A 20,154-nucleotide genomic window follows, 5' to 3' on the forward strand; every position below is an offset into this window, starting at 1 on the left:
TTTTAAACCGTAGTTTGAAACCATAACCCTAATGTTAAACCATAGTTTGAAGCACTAACCCTAATGTAAAACCCCTGAGTTTGAAACTCTAACCCTAATTTGAAACCCTAGTTTGAAAGCGTAACCCTAATGTAAAACCCTAGTTTGAAAGCGTAACCCTAATGTAAAACCCTAGTTTGAAGCATTAACCCTAATGTAAAACCCCTGAGTTTGAAACTCTAACCCTAATGTAAAACCCTAGTTTGAAACCCTAACCCTAACGTTAAACCCTACTTTGTAACCCTAACCCTAATGTAAAACCATAGTTTGAAACCCTTACCTTAATGTAAAACCCTAGTTTGAAACCCTAACCCTAATGTAAAACCTTAGTTTGAAGCACTAACCCTAATGTCAAAGCCTAGTTTGAAACCCTAACCCTAATGTAAAACCCTAGTTTGAAACCCCAAATCTAATTTGAAACCATAGTTTGAAACCCTAACCCTAATGTAAAACCCTAGTTTGTAAACCTAATCCTAATGTAAAACCTCAAATTGAAACCCAAACCCTAATTTGAAACCCTAGTTTGAAACCCTAAACCTAATGTAAAACCCTAGTTTGAAACCCTAACCCTAATTTAAAACCCCTGTTTTGAAACCCTAACCCTAATGTAAAACCCTTGTTTGAATCCCTAACCCTAATTTAAAACCCTAGTTGGAAACCCTAACCCTAATATAAAACCCTATTTTGAAACCCTAACCCTAATTTGAAACCCTAACCCTAATGTAAAACCCTTGTTTGAAACACTAACCCTAATGTAAACCCTAGTTTATAACCTTAACCCTAATGTAAAACTCTAGTTTGAAACCCTAACCCTAACGTTAAACCCTACTTTGTAACCCTAACCCTAATGTAAAACCATAGTTTGAAACCCTTACCTTAATGTAAAACCCTAGTTTGAAACCCTAACCCTAATGTAAAACCTTAGTTTGAAGCACTAACCCTAATGTCAAAGCCTAGTTTGAAACCCTAACCCTAATGTAAAACCCTAGTTTGAAACCCCAAACCTAATTTGAAGCCCTAGTTTAAAACCCTAACCCTAATGTAAAACCCTAGTTTGTAAACCTAATCCTAATGTAAAACCTCAAATTGAAACCCAAACCATAATTTGAAACCCTAGTTTGAAACCCTAAACCTAATGTAAAACCCTAGTTTGAAACCCTAACCCTAATTTAAAACCCCTGTTTTGAAACCCTAACCCTAATGTAAAACCCTTGTTTGAATCCCTAACCCTAATTTGAAACCCTAGTTTGAAACCCTAACCCTAATATAAAACCCTATTTTGAAACCCAAACCCTAATTTGAAACCCTAACCCTAATGTAAAACCCTTGTTTGAAACACTAACCCTAATGTAAACCCTAGTTTATAACATTAACCCTAATGTAAAACTCTAGTTTGAAACCCTAACCCTAATGTTAAACCCTAGTTTGAAACCCTAACCCTAATGTAAAACCCTAGTGTGAAACCCGAACCCTAATTTTAAACCTGTTTTGAAACACTAAACCTAATGTAAAACCCTTGTTTGAAACACTAACCCTAATGTAAAACCCTAGTTTGAAACCCTAAGCCTAATTTGAAACCCTAGTTTGAAACCCTAACCCTAATGTAAAACCCTAGTTTGAAACCCAAACCCTAATTTGAAACCCGAGTTTGAAACCCTAACCCTAATTTTAAACCCCTGTTTTGAATCCCTAACCCTAATGTAAAACCCTTGTTTGAAACCCTTACCCTAATGTAAAACCCTATTTTGAAACCCTTACCCTAATGTAAAACCCTATTTTGAAACCCTAGTTTGAAACCCTAACCCTAATTTGAAAACCTAGTTTGAAACCTTAACCCTAATATAAAACCCTAGTTTGAAAGTCTAACCCTAATTTGAAACCCTAGTTTGAAACCCTAACCCTAATGTTAAACCCTAGTTTGAAACCCTAACCCTAATGTAAAACCCTAGGGTGAAACCCTAACCCTAATTTTAAACCCCTGGTTTGAAACCCTAACCCTAATGTAAAAACCTTGTTTGAAACCCTAACCCTAATGTAAAACCCTAGTTTGAAACACTAACCTTAATGTTAAACCCTAGTTTGAAACCCTAACCCTAATGTAAAACCCTAGTGTGAAACCCTAACCCTATTTTTAAACCCCTGTTTTGAAACCCTAACCCTAATGTAAAACCCTAGTTTGAAACCCTAAGCCTAATTTAAAACCCTAGTTTGAAAACCTAACCCTAATGTAAAACCCTAGTTTGAAACCCTAACCATAATGATAAACACTATTTTGAAACCCTAACCCTAAATTGAAAACCTAGTTTGAAACCCTAACCCTAATGTAAAACCCTAGTTTGAAACCCTAACCCTAATGATAAACCCTAGTTTGAAACCCTAAACCTAAATTGAAAACCTAGTTTGAAAACCTAACCCTAATGTAAAACCCTAGTTTGAAACCCTAACCCTAATGTAAAACCCTAATTTGTAACCCTAACCCTATTGTAAAACCCTAGTTTGAAACCCTAACCCTAATTTGAAACCCTAGTTTGAAACCTTAACCCTAATATAAAACCCTTGTTTGAAACCCTAACCCTAATGTAAAACCCTAGTTTGAAACCCTAACCTTAATGTTAAACCCTAGTTTGAAACCCTAACCCTAATGTAAAACCCTAGTGTGAAACACTAACCCTAATTTTAAACCCCTGTTTTGAAACCCTAACCCTAATGTAAAACCCTAGTTTGAAACCCTAAGCCTAATTTAAAACCCTAGTTTGAAACCCTAACCCTAATGTAAAACCCTAGTTTGAAGCAGTAACCCTAATGTAAAACCCCTGAGTTTGAAACTCTAACCCTAATTTGAAACCCTAGTTTGAAAGCGTAACCCTAATGTAAAACCCTAGTTTGAAAGCGTAACCCTAATGTAAAACCCTAGTTTGAAGCATTAACCCTAATGTAAAACCCTAGTTTGAAACCCTAACCTTAATGTTAAACCCTAGTTTGAAACCCTAATCCTAATGTAAAACTCTAGTTTGAAACCCTAACCATAATGATAAAACCCTATTTTGAAACCCTAACCCTAAATTGAAAACCTAGTTTGAAACCCTAACCCTAATGTAAAACCCGAGTTTGAAACCCTAACCCTAATGATAAACCCTAGTTTGAAACCCTAAACCTAAATTGAAAACCTAGTTTGAAACCCTAACCCTAATGTAAAACCCTAGTTTGAAACCCTAACCTTAATGTAAAACCCTAGTTTGAAACCCCAAACCTAATTTGAAACCCTAACCCTAATGTAAAACCCTACTTTGAAACCCGAACTCTAATGTAAAACCCTAGTGTGAAACCCTAACCCTAATTTTAAACCCCTGTTTTGAAACCCTAACCCTAATTTGAAACCCTAGTTTGTAACCCTAACCATAATGTAAAACCCTAGTTTGTAACCCTAACCATAATGTAAAACCCTAGTTTGAAACCCTAACCCTAATGTAAAAGCCTAGTTTGAAACCCTAACCCTAATTTGAAACCCTAACCCTAATTTAAAACCCCTGTTTTGAAACCCTAACCCTAATGTAAAACCCTTGTTTGAAACCCTAACCCTAATGTAAAACCCTAGTTTAAAACCCTAACCCTAATTTTAAACCGTAGTTTGAAACCAAAACCCTAATGTTAAACCATAGTTTGAAGCACTAACCCTAATGTAAAACCCCTGAGTTTGAAACTCTAACCCTAATTTGAAACCCTAGTTTGAAAGCGTAACCCTAATGTAAAACCCTAGTTTGAAAACGTAACCCTAATGTAAAACCCTAGTTTGAAGCAATAACCCTAATGTAAAACCCTAGTTTGAAACCCTAACCCTAACGTTAAACCCTACTTTGTAACCCTAACCCTAATGTAAAACCATAGTTTGAAACCCTTACCTTAATGTAAAACCATAGTTTGAAACCCTAACCCTAATGTAAAACCTTAGTTTGAAGCACTAACCCTAATGTCAAAGCCTAGTTTGAAACCCTAACCCTAATGTAAAACCCTAGTTTGAAACCCCAAATCTAATTTGAAACCATAGTTTGAAACCCTAACCCTAATGTAAAACCCTAGTTTGTAAACCTAATCCTAATGTAAAACCTCAAATTGAAACCCAAACCCTAATTTTAAACCCTAGTTTGAAACCCTAAACCTAATGTAAAACCCTAGTTTGAAACCCTAACCCTAATTTAAAACCCCTGTTTTGAAACCCTAACCCTAATGTAAAACCCTTGTTTGAATCCCTAACCCTAATTTAAAACCCTAGTTGGAAACCCTAACCCTAATATAAAACCCTATTTTGAAACCCTAACCCTAATTTGAAACCCTAACCCTAATGTAAAACCCTTGTTTGAAACACTAACCCTAATGTAAACCCTAGTTTATAACCTTAACCCTAATGTAAAACTCTAGTTTGAAACCCTAACCCTAATGTTAAACCCTAGTTTGAAACCCTAACCCTAATGTAAAACCCTAGTGTGAAACCCTAACCCTAATTTTAAACCCGTTTTGAAACACTAAACCTAATGTAAAACCCTTGTTTGAAACACTAACCCTAATGTAAAACCCTAGTTTGAAACCCTAAGCCTAATTTGAAACCCTAGTTTGAAACCCTAACCCTAATGTAAAACCCTAGTTTGAAACCCAAACCCTAATTTGAAACCCGAGTTTGAAACCCTAACCCTAATTTTAAACCCCTGTTTTGAATCCCTAACCCTAATGTAAACCCTAGTTTATAACCTTAACCCTAATGTAAAACTCTAGTTTGAAACCCTAACCCTAATGTTAAACCCTTGTTTCAAACCCTAACCCTAATGTAAAACCCTAGTTTGAAACCCTAACCCTAATGTTAAACCCTAGTTTGAAACCCTATCCCTAATGTAAAACCCTAGGGTGAAACCCTAACCCTAATTTTAAACCCCTGTTTTGAAACCCTAACCCTAATGTAAAACCCTTCTTTGAAACCCTAACCCTAATGTAAAACCCTAGTTTGAAACCCTAAGCCTAATTTGAAACCCTTGTTTCAAACCCTAACCCTAATGTAAAACCCTAGTTTGAAACCCTAACCCTAATTTGAAACCCTAGTTTGAAACCTTAACCCTAATATAAAACCCTAGTTTGAAACCCTAACCCTAATGTTAAACCCTAGTTTGAAACCCTAACCCTAATGTAAAACCCTAGTGTGAAACCCTAACCCTAATTTTAAACCCGTTTTGAAACACTAAACCTAATGTAAAACCCTTGTTTGAAACACTAACCCTAATGTAAAACCCTAGTTTGAAACCCTAACCCTAACGTTAAACCCTTGTTTGAAACCCTAACCCTAATTTTAAACCCCTGTTTTGAAACCCTAACCCTAATGTAAAACCCTAGTTTGAAACCCTAAGCCTAATTTAAAACCCTAGTTTGAAACCCTAACCCTAATGTAAAACCCTAGTTTGAAGCAGTAACCCTAATGTAAAACCCCTGAGTTTGAAACTCTAACCCTAATTTGAAACCCTAGTTTGAAAGCGTAACCCTAATGTAAAACCCTAGTTTGAAAGCGTAACCCTAATGTAAAACCCTAGTTTGAAGCATTAACCCTAATGTAAAACCCTAGTTTGAAACCCTAACCTTAATGTTAAACCCTAGTTTGAAACCCTAATCCTAATGTAAAACCCTAGTTTGTAGCATTAACCCTAATGTAAAACCCTAGTTTGAAACCCTAACCTTAATGTTAAACCCTAGTTTGAAACCCTAATCCTAATGTAAAACCCTAGTTTGAAACCCTAACCATAATGATAAACCCTATTTTGAAACCCTAACCCTAAATTGAAAACCTAGTTTGAAACCCTAACCCTAATGTAAAACCCGAGTTTGAAACCCTAACCCTAATGATAAACCCTAGTTTGAAACCCTAAACCTAAATTGAAAACCTAGTTTGAAACCCTAACCCTAATGTAAAACCCTAGTTTGAAACCCTAACCTTAATGTAAAACCCTAGTTTGAAACCCCAAACCTAATTTGAAACCCTAACCCTAATGTAAAACCCTACTTTGAAACCCGAACTCTAATGTAAAACCCTAGTGTGAAACCCTAACCCTAATTTTAAACCCCTGTTTTGAAACCCTAACCCTAATTTGAAACCCTAGTTTGTAACCCTAACCATAATGTAAAACCCTAGTTTGTAACCCTAACCATAATGTAAAACCCTAGTTTGAAACCCTAACCCTAATGTAAAAGCCTAGTTTGAAACCCTAACCCTAATTTGAAACCCTAACCCTAATTTAAAACCCCTGTTTTGAAACCCTAACCCTAATGTAAAACCCTTGTTTGAAACCCTAACCCTAATGTAAAACCCTAGTTTGAAACCCTAACCCTAATTTTAAACCGTAGTTTGAAACCATAACCCTAATGTTAAACCATAGTTTGAAGCACTAACCCTAATGTAAAACCCCTGAGTTTGAAACTCTAACCCTAATTTGAAACCCTAGTTTGAAAGCGTAACCCTAATGTAAAACCCTAGTTTGAAAGCGTAACCCTAATGTAAAACCCTAGTTTGAAGCATTAACCCTAATGTAAAACCCTAGTTTGAAACCCTAACCCTAACGTTAAACCCTACTTTGTAACCCTAACCCTAATGTAAAACCATAGTTTGAAACCCTTACCTTAATGTAAAACCCTAGTTTGAAACCCTAACCCTAATGTAAAACCTTAGTTTGAAGCACTAACCCTAATGTCAAAGCCTAGTTTGAAACCCTAACCCTAATGTAAAACCCTAGTTTGAAACCCCAAATCTAATTTGAAACCATAGTTTGAAACCCTAACCCTAATGTAAAACCCTAGTTTGTAAACCTAATCCTAATGTAAAACCTCAAATTGAAACCCAAACCCTAATTTGAAACCCTAGTTTGAAACCCTAAACCTAATGTAAAACCCTAGTTTGAAACCCTAACCCTAATTTAAAACCCCTGTTTTGAAACCCTAACCCTAATGTAAAACCCTTGTTTGAATCCCTAACCCTAATTTAAAACCCTAGTTGGAAACCCTAACCCTAATATAAAACCCTATTTTGAAACCCTAACCCTAATTTGAAACCCTAACCCTAATGTAAAACCCTTGTTTGAAACACTAACCCTAATGTAAACCCTAGTTTATAACCTTAACCCTAATGTAAAACTCTAGTTTGAAACCCTAACCCTAATGTTAAACCCTAGTTTGAAACCCTAACCCTAATGTAAAACCCTAGTGTGAAACCCTAACCCTAATTTTAAACCCGTTTTGAAACACTAAACCTAATGTAAAACCCTTGTTTGAAACACTAACCCTAATGTAAAACCCTAGTTTGAAACCCTAAGCCTAATTTGAAACCCTAGTTTGAAACCCTAACCCTAATGTAAAACCCTAGTTTGAAACCCAAACCCTAATTTGAAACCCGAGTTTGAAACCCTAACCCTAATTTTAAACCCCTGTTTTGAATCCCTAACCCTAATGTAAAACCCTTGTTTGAAACCCTTACCCTAATGTAAAACCCTATTTTGAAACCCTAGTTTGAAACCCTAACCCTAATATAAAACCCTAGTTTGAAACCCTAACCCTAAGTTGAAAACCTAGTTTGAAACCTTAACCCTAATATAAAACCCTAGTTTGAAAGTCTAACCCTAATTTGAAACCATAGTTTGAAACCCTAACCCTAATGTTAAACCCTAGTTTGAAACCCTAACCCTAATGTAAAACCCTAGGGTGAAACCCTAACCCTAATTTTAAACCCCTGTTTTGAAACCCTAACCCTAATGTAAAACCCTTCTTTGAAACCCTAACCCTAATGTAAAACCCTAGTTTGAAACCCTAAGCCTAATTTGAAACCCTTGTTTCAAACCCTAACCCTAATGTAAAACCCTAGTTTGAAACCCTAACCCTAATTTGAAACCCTAGTTTGAAACCTTAACCCTAATATAAAACCCTAGTTTGAAACCCTAACCCTAATGTTAAACCCTAGTTTGAAACCCTAACCCTAATGTAAAACCCTAGTGTGAAACCCTAACCCTAATTTTAAACCCGTTTTGAAACACTAAACCTAATGTAAAACCCTTGTTTGAAACACTAACCCTAATGTAAAACCCTAGTTTGAAACCCTAACCCTAACGTTAAACCCTTGTTTGAAACCCTAACCCTAATGTAAAACCCTAGTTTGAAACCCTAACCCTAATGATAAACCCTAGTTTGAAACCCTAACCCTAAATTGAAAACCTAGTTTGAAACCCTAACCCTAATGTAAAACCCTAGTTTGAAACCCTAACCCTAATTATAAACCCTAGTTTGAAACCCTAACCCTAAATTGAAAACCTAGTTTGAAACCCTAACCTTAATGTAAAACCCTAGTTTGAAACCCTAACCCTAATGTAAAACTTTAGTTTGAAGCACTAAACCTAATGTAAAACACTAGTTTGAAACACTTACCCTAATGTAAAACCCTAGTTTGAAAACCTAACCTTAATGTAAAACCCTAGTTTGAAACCCTAACCCTAATGATAAACCCTAGTTTGAAACCCTAACCCTAATTTGAAACCCTAGTTTGAAACCCTAACCCTAATGTAAAACCCTAGTTTGAAACCCTAACCCTAATTTGAAACCCTAGTTTGAAACCTTAACCCTAATATAAAACCCTTGTTTGAAACCCTAACCCTAATGTAAAACCCTAGTTTGAAACCCTAACCTTAATGTTAAACCCTAGTTTGAAACCCTAACCCTAATGTAAAACCCTAGTGTGAAACCCTAACCCTAATTTTAAACCCCTGTTTTGAAACCCTAACCCTAATGTAAAACCCTTGTTTAAAACCCTAACCCTAATGTAAAAGCCTAGTTTGAAACCCTAAGCCTAATTTAAAACCCTAGTTTGAAACCCTAACCCTAATGTAAAACCCTAGTTTGAAGCAGTAACCCTAATGTAAAACCCCTGAGTTTGAAACTCTAACTCTAATTTGAAACCCTAGTTTGAAAGCGTAACCCTAATGTAAAACCCTAGTTTGAAAGCGTAACCCGAATGTAAAACCCTAATTTGAAGCATTAACCCTAATGTAAAACCCTAGTTTGAAACCCTAACCTTAATGTTAAACCCTAGTTTGAAACCCTAATCCTAATGTAAAACCCTAGTTTGAAACCCTAACCATAATGATAAACCCTATTTTGAAACCCTAACCCTAAATTAAAAACCTAGTTTGAAACCCTAACCCTAATGTAAAACCCGAGTTTGAAACCCTAACCCTAATGATAAACCCTAGTTTGAAACCCTAAACCTAAATTGAAAGCCTAGTTTGAAACCCTAACCCTAATGTAAAACCCTAGTTTGAAACCCTAACCTTAATGTAAAACCCTAGTTTGAAACCCCAAACCTAATTTGAAACCATAGTTTGAAACCCTAACCCTAATGTAAAACCCTACTTTGAAACCCGAACTCTAATGTAAAACCCTAGTGTGAAACCCTAACCCTAATTTTAAACCCCTGTTTTGAAACCCTAACCCTAATTTGAAACCCTAGTTTGTAACACTAACCATAATGTAAAACCCTAGTTTGTAACCCTAACCATAATGTAAAACCCTAGTTTGAAACCCTAACCCTAATGTAAAAGCCTAGTTTGAAACCCTAACCCTAATTTGAAACCCTAACCCTAATTTAAAACCCCTGTTTTGAAACCCTAACCCTAATGTAAAACCCTTGTTTGAAACCCTAACCCTAATGTAAAACCCTAGTTTGAAACCCTAACCCTAATGTTAAACCGTAGTTTGAAACCATAACCCTAATGTAAAACCATAGTTTGAAGCACTAACCCTAATGTAAAACCCCTGAGTTTGAAACTCTAACCCTAATTTGAAACCCTAGTTTGAAAGCGTAACCCTAATGTAAAACCCTAGTTTGAAAGCGTAACCCTAATGTAAAACCCTAGTTTGAAGCATTAACCCTAATGTAAAACCCTAGTTTGAAACCCTAACCCTAACGTTAAACCCTACTTTGTAACCCTAACCCTAATGTAAAACCATAGTTTGAAACCCTTACCTTAATGTAAAACCCTAGTTTGAAACCCTAACCCTAATGTAAAACCTTAGTTTGAAGCACTAACCCTAATGTCAAAGCCTTGTTTGAAACCCTAACCCTAATGTAAAACCCTAGTTTGAAACCCTAACCCTAATGTTAAACCGTAGTTTGAAACCATAACCCTAATGTAAAACCATAGTTTGAAGCACTAACCCTAATGTAAAACCCCTGAGTTTGAAACTCTAACCCTAATTTGAAACCCTAGTTTGAAAGCGTAACCCTAATGTAAAACCCTAGTTTGAAAGCGTAACCCTAATGTAAAACCCTAGTTTGAAGCATTAACCCTAATGTAAAACCCTAGTTTGAAACCCTAACCCTAACGTTAAACCCTACTTTGTAACCCTAACCCTAATGTAAAACCATAGTTTGAAACCCTTACCTTAATGTAAAACCCTAGTTTGAAACCCTAACCCTAATGTAAAACCTTAGTTTGAAGCACTAACCCTAATGTCAAAGCCTTGTTTGAAACCCTAACCCTAATGTAAAACCCTAGTTTGAAACCCCAAACCTAATTTGAAACCCTAGTTTGAAACCCTAACCCTAATGTAAAACCCTAGTTTGAAACCCCAAACCTAATTTGAAACCCTAGTTTGAAACCCTAACCCTAATGTAAAACCCTAGTTTGTAAACCTAATCCTAATGTAAAACCTCAAATTGAAACCCAAACCCCAATTTGAAACCCTAGTTTGAAACCCTAAACCTAATGTAAAACCCTAGTTTGAAACCCTAACCCTAATTTAAAACCCCTGTTTTGAAACCCTAACCCTAATGTAAAACCCTTGTTTGAATCCCTAACCCTAATTTGAAACCCTAGTTTGAAACCCTAACCCTAATATAAAACCCTATTTTGAAACCCTAACCCTAATTTGAAACCCTAACCCTAATGTAAACCCTAGTTTATAACATTAACCCTAATGTAAAACTCTAGTTTGAAACCCTAACCCTAATGTTAAACCCTAGTTTGAAACCCTAACCCTAATGTAAAACCCTAGTGTGAAACCCTAACCCTAATTTTAAACCCGTTTTGAAACACTAAACCTAATGTAAAACCCTTGTTTGAAACACTAACCCTAATGTAAAACCCTAGTTTGAAACCCTAAGCCTAATTTGAAACCCTAGTTTGAAACCCTTACCCTAATGTAAAACCCTAGTTTGAAACCCAAACCCTAATTTGAAACCCGAGTTTGAAACCCTAACCCTAATTTTAAACCCCTGTTTTGAATCCCTAACCCTAATGTAAAACCCTTGTTTGAAACCCTTACCCTAATGTAAAACCCTAGTTTGAAACCCAAACCCTAATTTGAAACCCGAGTTTGAAACCCTAACCCTAATTTTAAACCCCTGTTTTGAATCCCTAACCCTAATGTAAAACCCTATTTTGAAACCCTTACCCTAATGTAAAACCCTATTTTGAAACCCTATTTTGAAACCCTAACCCTAATATAAAACCCTAGTTTGAAACCCTAACCCTAATTTGAAAACCTAGTTTGAAACCTTAACCCTAATATAAAACCCTAGTTTGAAAGTCTAACCCTAATTTTAAACCCCTGTTTTAAACCCTAACCCTAATGTTAAACCCTAGTTTGAAACCCTAACCCTAATGTAAAACCCTAGGGTGAAACCCTAACCCTAATTTTAAACCCCTGTTTTGAAACCCTAACCCTAATGTAAAACCCTTGTTTGAAACCCTAACCCTAATGTAAAACCCTAGTTTGAAACCCTAAGCCTAATTTGAAACCCTTGTTTGAAACCCTAACCCTAATGTAAAACCCTAGTTTGAAACCCAAACCCTAATTTGAAACCCTAGTTTGAAACCTTAACCCTAATATAAAACCCTAGTTTGAAACCCTAACCCTAATTTGAAACCCTAGTTTGAAACCCTAACCCTAATGTAAAACCCTAGTTTGGAACCCTAACCCTAAAGTTAAACCCTAGTTTGAAACCCTAACCCTAATGTAAAACCCTAGTGTGAAACCCTAACCTTAATGTTAAACCCTAGTTTGAAACCCTAACCCTAATTTTAAACCCCTGTTTTGAAACACTAACCTTAATGTTAAACCCTAGTTTGAAACCCTAACCCTAATGTAAAACCCTAGTGTGAAACCCTAACCCTAATTTTAAACCCCTGTTTTGAAACCCTAACCCTAATGTAAAACCCTAGTTTGAAACCCTAAGCCTAATTTAAAACCCTAGTTTGAAACCCTAACCCTAATGTAAAACCCTAGTTTGAAACCCTAACCATAATGATAAACCCTATTTTGAAACCCTAACCCTAAATTGAAAACCTAGTTTGAAACCCTAACCCTAATGTAAAACCCTAGTTTGAAACCCTAACCCTAATGATAAACCCTAGTTTGAAACCCTAAACCTAAATTGAAAACCTAGTTTGAAACCCTAACCCTAATGTAAAACCCTAGTTTGAAACCCTAACCCTAATGTAAAACCCTAATTTGTAACCCTAACCCTAATGTAAAACCCTAGTTTGAAACCCTAACCCTAATTTTAAACCCCTGTTTTGAAACCCTAACCCTAATGTAAAACCCTTGTTTGAAACCCTAACCCTAATGTAAAACCCTAGTTTGAAACCCTAAGCCTAATTTAAAACACTAGTTTGAAACCCTAACCCTAATGATAAACCCTAGTTTGAAACCCTAAACCTAAATTGAAAACCTAGTTTGAAACCCTAACCCTAATGTAAAACCCTAGTTTGAAACCCTAACCTTAATGTAAAACCCTAGTTTGAAACCCCAAACCTAATTTGAAACCCTAACCCTAATGTAAAACCCTACTTTGAAACCCGAACTCTAATGTAAAACCCTAGTGTGAAACCCTAACCCTAATTTTAAACCCCTGTTTTGAAACCCTAACCCTAATTTGAAACCCTAGTTTGTAACCCTAACCATAATGTAAAACCCTAGTTTGTAACCCTAACCATAATGTAAAACCCTAGTTTGAAACCCTAACCCTAATGTAAAAGCCTAGTTTGAAACCCTAACCCTAATTTGAAACCCTAACCCTAATTTAAAACCCCTGTTTTGAAACCCTAACCCTAATGTAAAACCCTTGTTTGAAACCCTAACCCTAATGTAAAACCCTAGTTTGAAACCCTAACCCTAATTTTAAACCGTAGTTTGAAACCATAACCCTAATGTTAAACCATAGTTTGAAGCACTAACCCTAATGTAAAACCCCTGAGTTTGAAACTCTAACCCTAATTTGAAACCCTAGTTTGAAAGCGTAACCCTAATGTAAAACCCTAGTTTGAAAGCGTAACCCTAATGTAAAACCCTAGTTTGAAGCATTAACCCTAATGTAAAACCCTAGTTTGAAACCCTAACCCTAACGTTAAACCCTACTTTGTAACCCTAACCCTAATGTAAAACCATAGTTTGAAACCCTTACCTTAATGTAAAACCCTAGTTTGAAACCCTAACCCTAATGTAAAACCTTAGTTTGAAGCACTAACCCTAATGTCAAAGCCTAGTTTGAAACCCTAACCCTAATGTAAAACCCTAGTTTGAAACCCCAAATCTAATTTGAAACCATAGTTTGAAACCCTAACCCTAATGTAAAACCCTAGTTTGTAAACCTAATCCTAATGTAAAACCTCAAATTGAAACCCAAACCCTAATTTGAAACCCTAGTTTGAAACCCTAAACCTAATGTAAAACCCTAGTTTGAAACCCTAACCCTAATTTAAAACCCGTTTTGAAACCCTAACCCTAATGTAAAACCCTTGTTTGAATCCCTAACCCTAATTTAAAACCCTAGTTGGAAACCCTAACCCTAATATAAAACCCTATTTTGAAACCCTAACCCTAATTTGAAACCCTAACCCTAATGTAAAACCCTTGTTTGAAACACTAACCCTAATGTAAACCCTAGTTTATAACCTTAACCCTAATGTAAAACTCTAGTTTGAAACCCTAACCCTAACGTTAAACCCTACTTTGTAACCCTAACCCTAATGTAAAACCATAGTTTGAAACCCTTACCTTAATGTAAAACCCTAGTTTGAAACCCTAACCCTAATGTAAAACCTTAGTTTGAAGCACTAACCCTAATGTCAAAGCCTAGTTTGAAACCCTAACCCTAATGTAAAACCCTAGTTTGAAACCCCAAACCTAATTTGAAGCCCTAGTTTGAAACCCTAACCCTAATGTAAAACCCTAGTTTGTAAACCTAATCCTAATGTAAAACCTCAAATTGAAACCCAAACCATAATTTGAAACCCTAGTTTGAAACCCTAAACCTAATGTAAAACCCTAGTTTGAAACCCTAACCCTAATTTAAAACCCCTGTTTTGAAACCCTAACCCTAATGTAAAACCCTTGTTTGAATCCCTAACCCTAATTTGAAACCCTAGTTTGAAACCCTAACCCTAATATAAAACCCTATTTTGAAACCCAAACCCTAATTTGAAACCCTAACCCTAATGTAAAACCCTTGTTTGAAACACTAACCCTAATGTAAACCCTAGTTTATAACATTAACCCTAATGTAAAACTCTAGTTTGAAACCCTAACCCTAATGTTAAACCCTAGTTTGAAACCCTAACCCTAATGTAAAACCCTAGTGTGAAACCCTAACCCTAATTTTAAACCTGTTTTGAAACACTAAACCTAATGTAAAACCCTTGTTTGAAACACTAACCCTAATGTAAAACCCTAGTTTGAAACCCTAAGCCTAATTTGAAACCCTAGTTTGAAACCCTAACCCTAATGTAAAACCCTAGTTTGAAACCCAAACCCTAATTTGAAAACCGAGTTTGAAACCCTAACCCTAATTTTAAACCCCTGTTTTGAATCCCTAACCCTAATGTAAAACCCTTGTTTGAAACCCTTACCCTAATGTAAAACCCTATTTTGAAACCCTAGTTTGAAACCCTAACCCTAATTTGAAAACCTAGTTTGAAACCTTAACCCTAATATAAAACCCTAGTTTGAAAGTCTAACCCTAATTTGAAACCCTAGTTTGAAACCCTAACCCTAATGTTAAACCCTAGTTTGAAACCCTAACCCTAATGTAAAACCCTAGGGTGAAACCCTAACCCTAATTTTAAACCCCTGGTTTGAAACCCTAACCCTAATGTAAAAACCTTGTTTGAAACCCTAACCCTAATGTAAAACCCTAGTTTGAAACACTAACCTTAATGTTAAACCCTAGTTTGAAACCCTAACCCTAATGTAAAACCCTAGTGTGAAACCCTAACCCTATTTTTAAACCCCTGTTTTGAAACCCTAACCCTAATGTAAAACCCTAGTTTGAAACCCTAAGCCTAATTTAAAACCCTAGTTTGAAAACCTAACCCTAATGTAAAACCCTAGTTTGAAACCCTAACCATAATGATAAACCCTATTTTGAAACCCTAACCCTAAATTGAAAACCTAGTTTGAAACCCTAACCCTTATGTAAAACCCTAGTTTGAAACCCTAACCCTAATGATAAACCCTAGTTTGAAACCCTAAACCTAAATTGAAAACCTAGTTTGAAAACCTAACCCTAATGTAAAACCCTAGTTTGAAACCCTAACCCTAATGTAAAACCCTAATTTGTAACCCTAACCCTAATGTAAAACCCTAGTTTGAAACCCTAACCCTAATTTGAAACCCTAGTTTGAAACCTTAACCCTAATATAAAACCCTTGTTTGAAACCCTAACCCTAATGTAAAACCCTAGTTTGAAACCCTAACCTTAATGTTAAACCCTAGTTTGAAACCCTAACCCTAATGTAAAACCCTAGTGTGAAACACTAACCCTAATTTTAAACCCCTGTTTTGAAACCCTAACCCTAATGTAAAACCCTAGTTTGAAACCCTAAGCCTAATTTAAAACCCTAGTTTGAAACCCTAACCCTAATGTAAAACCCTAGTTTGAAGCAGTAACCCTAATGTAAAACCCCTGAGTTTGAAACTCTAACCCTAATTTGAAACCCTAGTTTGAAAGCGTAACCCTAATGTAAAACCCTAGTTTGAAAGCGTAACCCTAATGTAAAACCCTAGTTTGAAGCATTAACCCTAATGTAAAACCCTAGTTTGAAACTCTAACCTTAATGTTAAACCCTAGTTTGAAACCCTAATCCTAATGTAAAACCCTAGTTTGAAACCCTAACCATAATGATAAACCCTATTTTGAAACCCTAACCCTAAATTGAAAACCTAGTTTGAAACCCTAACCCTAATGTAAAACCCGAGTTTGAAACCCTAACCCTAATGATAAACCCTAGTTTGAAACCCTAAACCTAAATTGAAAACCTAGTTTGAAACCCTAACCCTAATGTAAAACCCTAGTTTGAAACCCTAACCTTAATGTAAAACCCTAGTTTGAAACCCCAAACCTAATTTGAAACCCTAACCCTAATGTAAAACCCTACTTTGAAACCCGAACTCTAATGTAAAACCCTAGTGTGAAACCCTAACCCTAATTTTAAACCCCTGTTTTGAAACCCTAACCCTAATTTGAAACCCTAGTTTGTAACCCTAACCATAATGTAAAACCCTAGTTTGTAACCCTAACCATAATGTAAAACCCTAGTTTGAAACCCTAACCCTAATGTAAAAGCCTAGTTTGAAACCCTAACCCTAATTTGAAACCCTAACCCTAATTTAAAACCCCTGTTTTGAAACCCTAACCCTAATGTAAAACCCTTGTTTGAAACCCTAACCCTAATGTAAAACCCTAGTTTGAAACCCTAACCCTAATTTTAAACCGTAGTTTGAAACCATAACCCTAATGTTAAACCATAGTTTGAAGCACTAACCCTAATGTAAAACCCCTGAGTTTGAAACTCTAACCCTAATTTGAAACCCTAGTTTGAAAGCGTAACCCTAATGTAAAACCCTAGTTTGAAAGCGTAACCCTAATGTAAAACCCTAGTTTGAAGCAATAACCCTAATGTAAAACCCTAGTTTGAAACCCTAACCCTAACGTTAAACCCTACTTTGTAACCCTAACCCTAATGTAAAACCATAGTTTGAAACCCTTACCTTAATGTAAAACCCTAGTTTGAAACCCTAACCCTAATGTAAAACCTTAGTTTGAAGCACTAACCCTAATGTCAAAGCCTAGTTTGAAACCCTAACCCTAATGTAAAACCCTAGTTTGAAACCCCAAATCTAATTTGAAACCATAGTTTGAAACCCTAACCCTAATGTAAAACCCTAGTTTGTAAACCTAATCCTAATGTAAAACCTCAAATTGAAACCCAAACCCTAATTTTAAACCCTAGTTTGAAACCCTAAACCTAATGTAAAACCCTAGTTTGAAACCCTAACCCTAATTTAAAACCCCTGTTTTGAAACCCTAACCCTAATGTAAAACCCTTGTTTGAATCCCTAACCCTAATTTAAAACCCTAGTTGGAAACCCTAACCCTAATATAAAACCCTATTTTGAAACCCTAACCCTAATTTGAAACCCTAACCCTAATGTAAAACCCTTGTTTGAAACACTAACCCTAATGTAAACCCTAGTTTATAACCTTAACCCTAATGTAAAACTCTAGTTTGAAACCCTAACCCTAATGTTAAACCCTAGTTTGAAACCCTAACCCTAATGTAAAACCCTAGTGTGAAACCCTAACCCTAATTTTAAACCCGTTTTGAAACACTAAACCTAATGTAAAACCCTTGTTTGAAACACTAACCCTAATGTAAAACCCTAGTTTGAAACCCTAAGCCTAATTTGAAACCCTAGTTTGAAACCCTAACCCTAATGTAAAACCCTAGTTTGAAACCCAAACCCTAATTTGAAACCCGAGTTTGAAACCCTAACCCTAATTTTAAACCCCTGTTTTGAATCCCTAACCCTAATGTAAAACCCTTGTTTGAAACCCTTACCCTAATGTAAAACCCTATTTTGAAACCCTAGTTTGAAACCCTAACCCTAATATAAAACCCTAGTTTGAAACCCTAACCCTAAGTTGAAAACCTAGTTTGAAACCTTAACCCTAATATAAAACCCTAGTTTGAAAGTCTAACCCTAATTTGAAACCCTAGTTTGAAACCCTAACCCTAATGTTAAACCCTAGTTTGAAACCCTAACCCTAATGTAAAACCCTAGGGTGAAACCCTAACCCTAATTTTAAACCCCTGTTTTGAAACCCTAACCCTAATGTAAAACCCTTCTTTGAAACCCTAACCCTAATGTAAAACCCTAGTTTGAAACCCTAAGCCTAATTTGAAACCCTTGTTTCAAACCCTAACCCTAATGTAAAACCCTAGTTTGAAACCCTAACCCTAATTTGAAACCCTAGTTTGAAACCTTAACCCTAATATAAAACCCTAGTTTGAAACCCTAACCCTAATGTTAAACCCTAGTTTGAAACCCTAACCCTAATGTAAAACCCTAGTGTGAAACCCTAACCCTAATTTTAAACCCGTTTTGAAACACTAAACCTAATGTAAAACCCTTGTTTGAAACACTAACCCTAATGTAAAACCCTAGTTTGAAACCCTAACCCTAACGTTAAACCCTTGTTTGAAACCCTAACCCTAATTTTAAACCCCTGTTTTGAAACCCTAACCCTAATGTAAAACCCTAGTTTGAAACCCTAAGCCTAATTTAAAACCCTAGTTTGAAACCCTAACCCTAATGTAAAACCCTAGTTTGAAGCAGTAACCCTAATGTAAAACCCCTGAGTTTGAAACTCTAACCCTAATTTGAAACCCTAGTTTGAAAGCGTAACCCTAATGTAAAACCCTAGTTTGAAAGCGTAACCCTAATGTAAAACCCTAGTTTGAAGCATTAACCCTAATGTAAAACCCTAGTTTGAAACCCTAACCTTAATGTTAAACCCTAGTTTGAAACCCTAATCCTAATGTAAAACCCTAGTTTGAAGCATTAACCCTAATGTAAAACCCTAGTTTGAAACCCTAACCTTAATGTTAAACCCTAGTTTGAAACCCTTATCCTAATGTAAAACCCTAGTTTGAAACCCTAACCATAATGATAAACCCTATTTTGAAACCCTAACCCTAAATTGAAAACCTAGTTTGAAACCCTAACCCTAATGTAAAACCCGAGTTTGAAACCCTAACCCTAATGATAAACCCTAGTTTGAAACCCTAAACCTAAATTGAAAACCTAGTTTGAAACCCTAACCCTAATGTAAAACCCTAGTTTGAAACCCTAACCTTAATGTAAAACCCTAGTTTGAAACCCCAAACCTAATTTGAAACCCTAACCCTAATGTAAAACCCTACTTTGAAACCCGAACTCTAATGTAAAACCCTAGTGTGAAACCCTAACCCTAATTTTAAACCCCTGTTTTGAAACCCTAACCCTAATTTGAAACCCTAGTTTGTAACCCTAACCATAATGTAAAACCCTAGTTTGTAACCCTAACCATAATGTAAAACCCTAGTTTGAAACCCTAACCCTAATGTAAAAGCCTAGTTTGAAACCCTAACCCTAATTTGAAACCCTAACCCTAATTTAAAACCCCTGTTTTGAAACCCTAACCCTAATGTAAAACCCTTGTTTGAAACCCTAACCCTAATGTAAAACCCTAGTTTGAAACCCTAACCCTAATTTTAAACCGTAGTTTGAAACCATAACCCTAATGTTAAACCATAGTTTGAAGCACTAACCCTAATGTAAAACCCCTGAGTTTGAAACTCTAACCCTAATTTGAAACCCTAGTTTGAAAGCGTAACCCTAATGTAAAACCCTAGTTTGAAAGCGTAACCCTAATGTAAAACCCTAGTTTGAAGCATTAACCCTAATGTAAAACCCTAGTTTGAAACCCTAACCCTAACGTTAAACCCTACTTTGTAACCCTAACCCTAATGTAAAACCATAGTTTGAAACCCTTACCTTAATGTAAAACCCTAGTTTGAAACCCTAACCCTAATGTAAAACCCTAGTTTGAAACCCCAAATCTAATTTGAAACCATAGTTTGAAACCCTAACCCTAATGTAAAACCCTAGTTTGTAAACCTAATTCTTATGTAAAACCTCAAATTGAAACCCAAACCCTAATTTGAAACCCTAGTTTGAAACCCTAAACCTAATGTAAAACCCTAGTTTGAAACCCTAACC

Source organism: Vanacampus margaritifer, chromosome 3 (assembly GCF_051991255.1).
Source record: "Vanacampus margaritifer isolate UIUO_Vmar chromosome 3, RoL_Vmar_1.0, whole genome shotgun sequence".
Taxonomy (NCBI): domain Eukaryota; kingdom Metazoa; phylum Chordata; class Actinopteri; order Syngnathiformes; family Syngnathidae; genus Vanacampus; species Vanacampus margaritifer.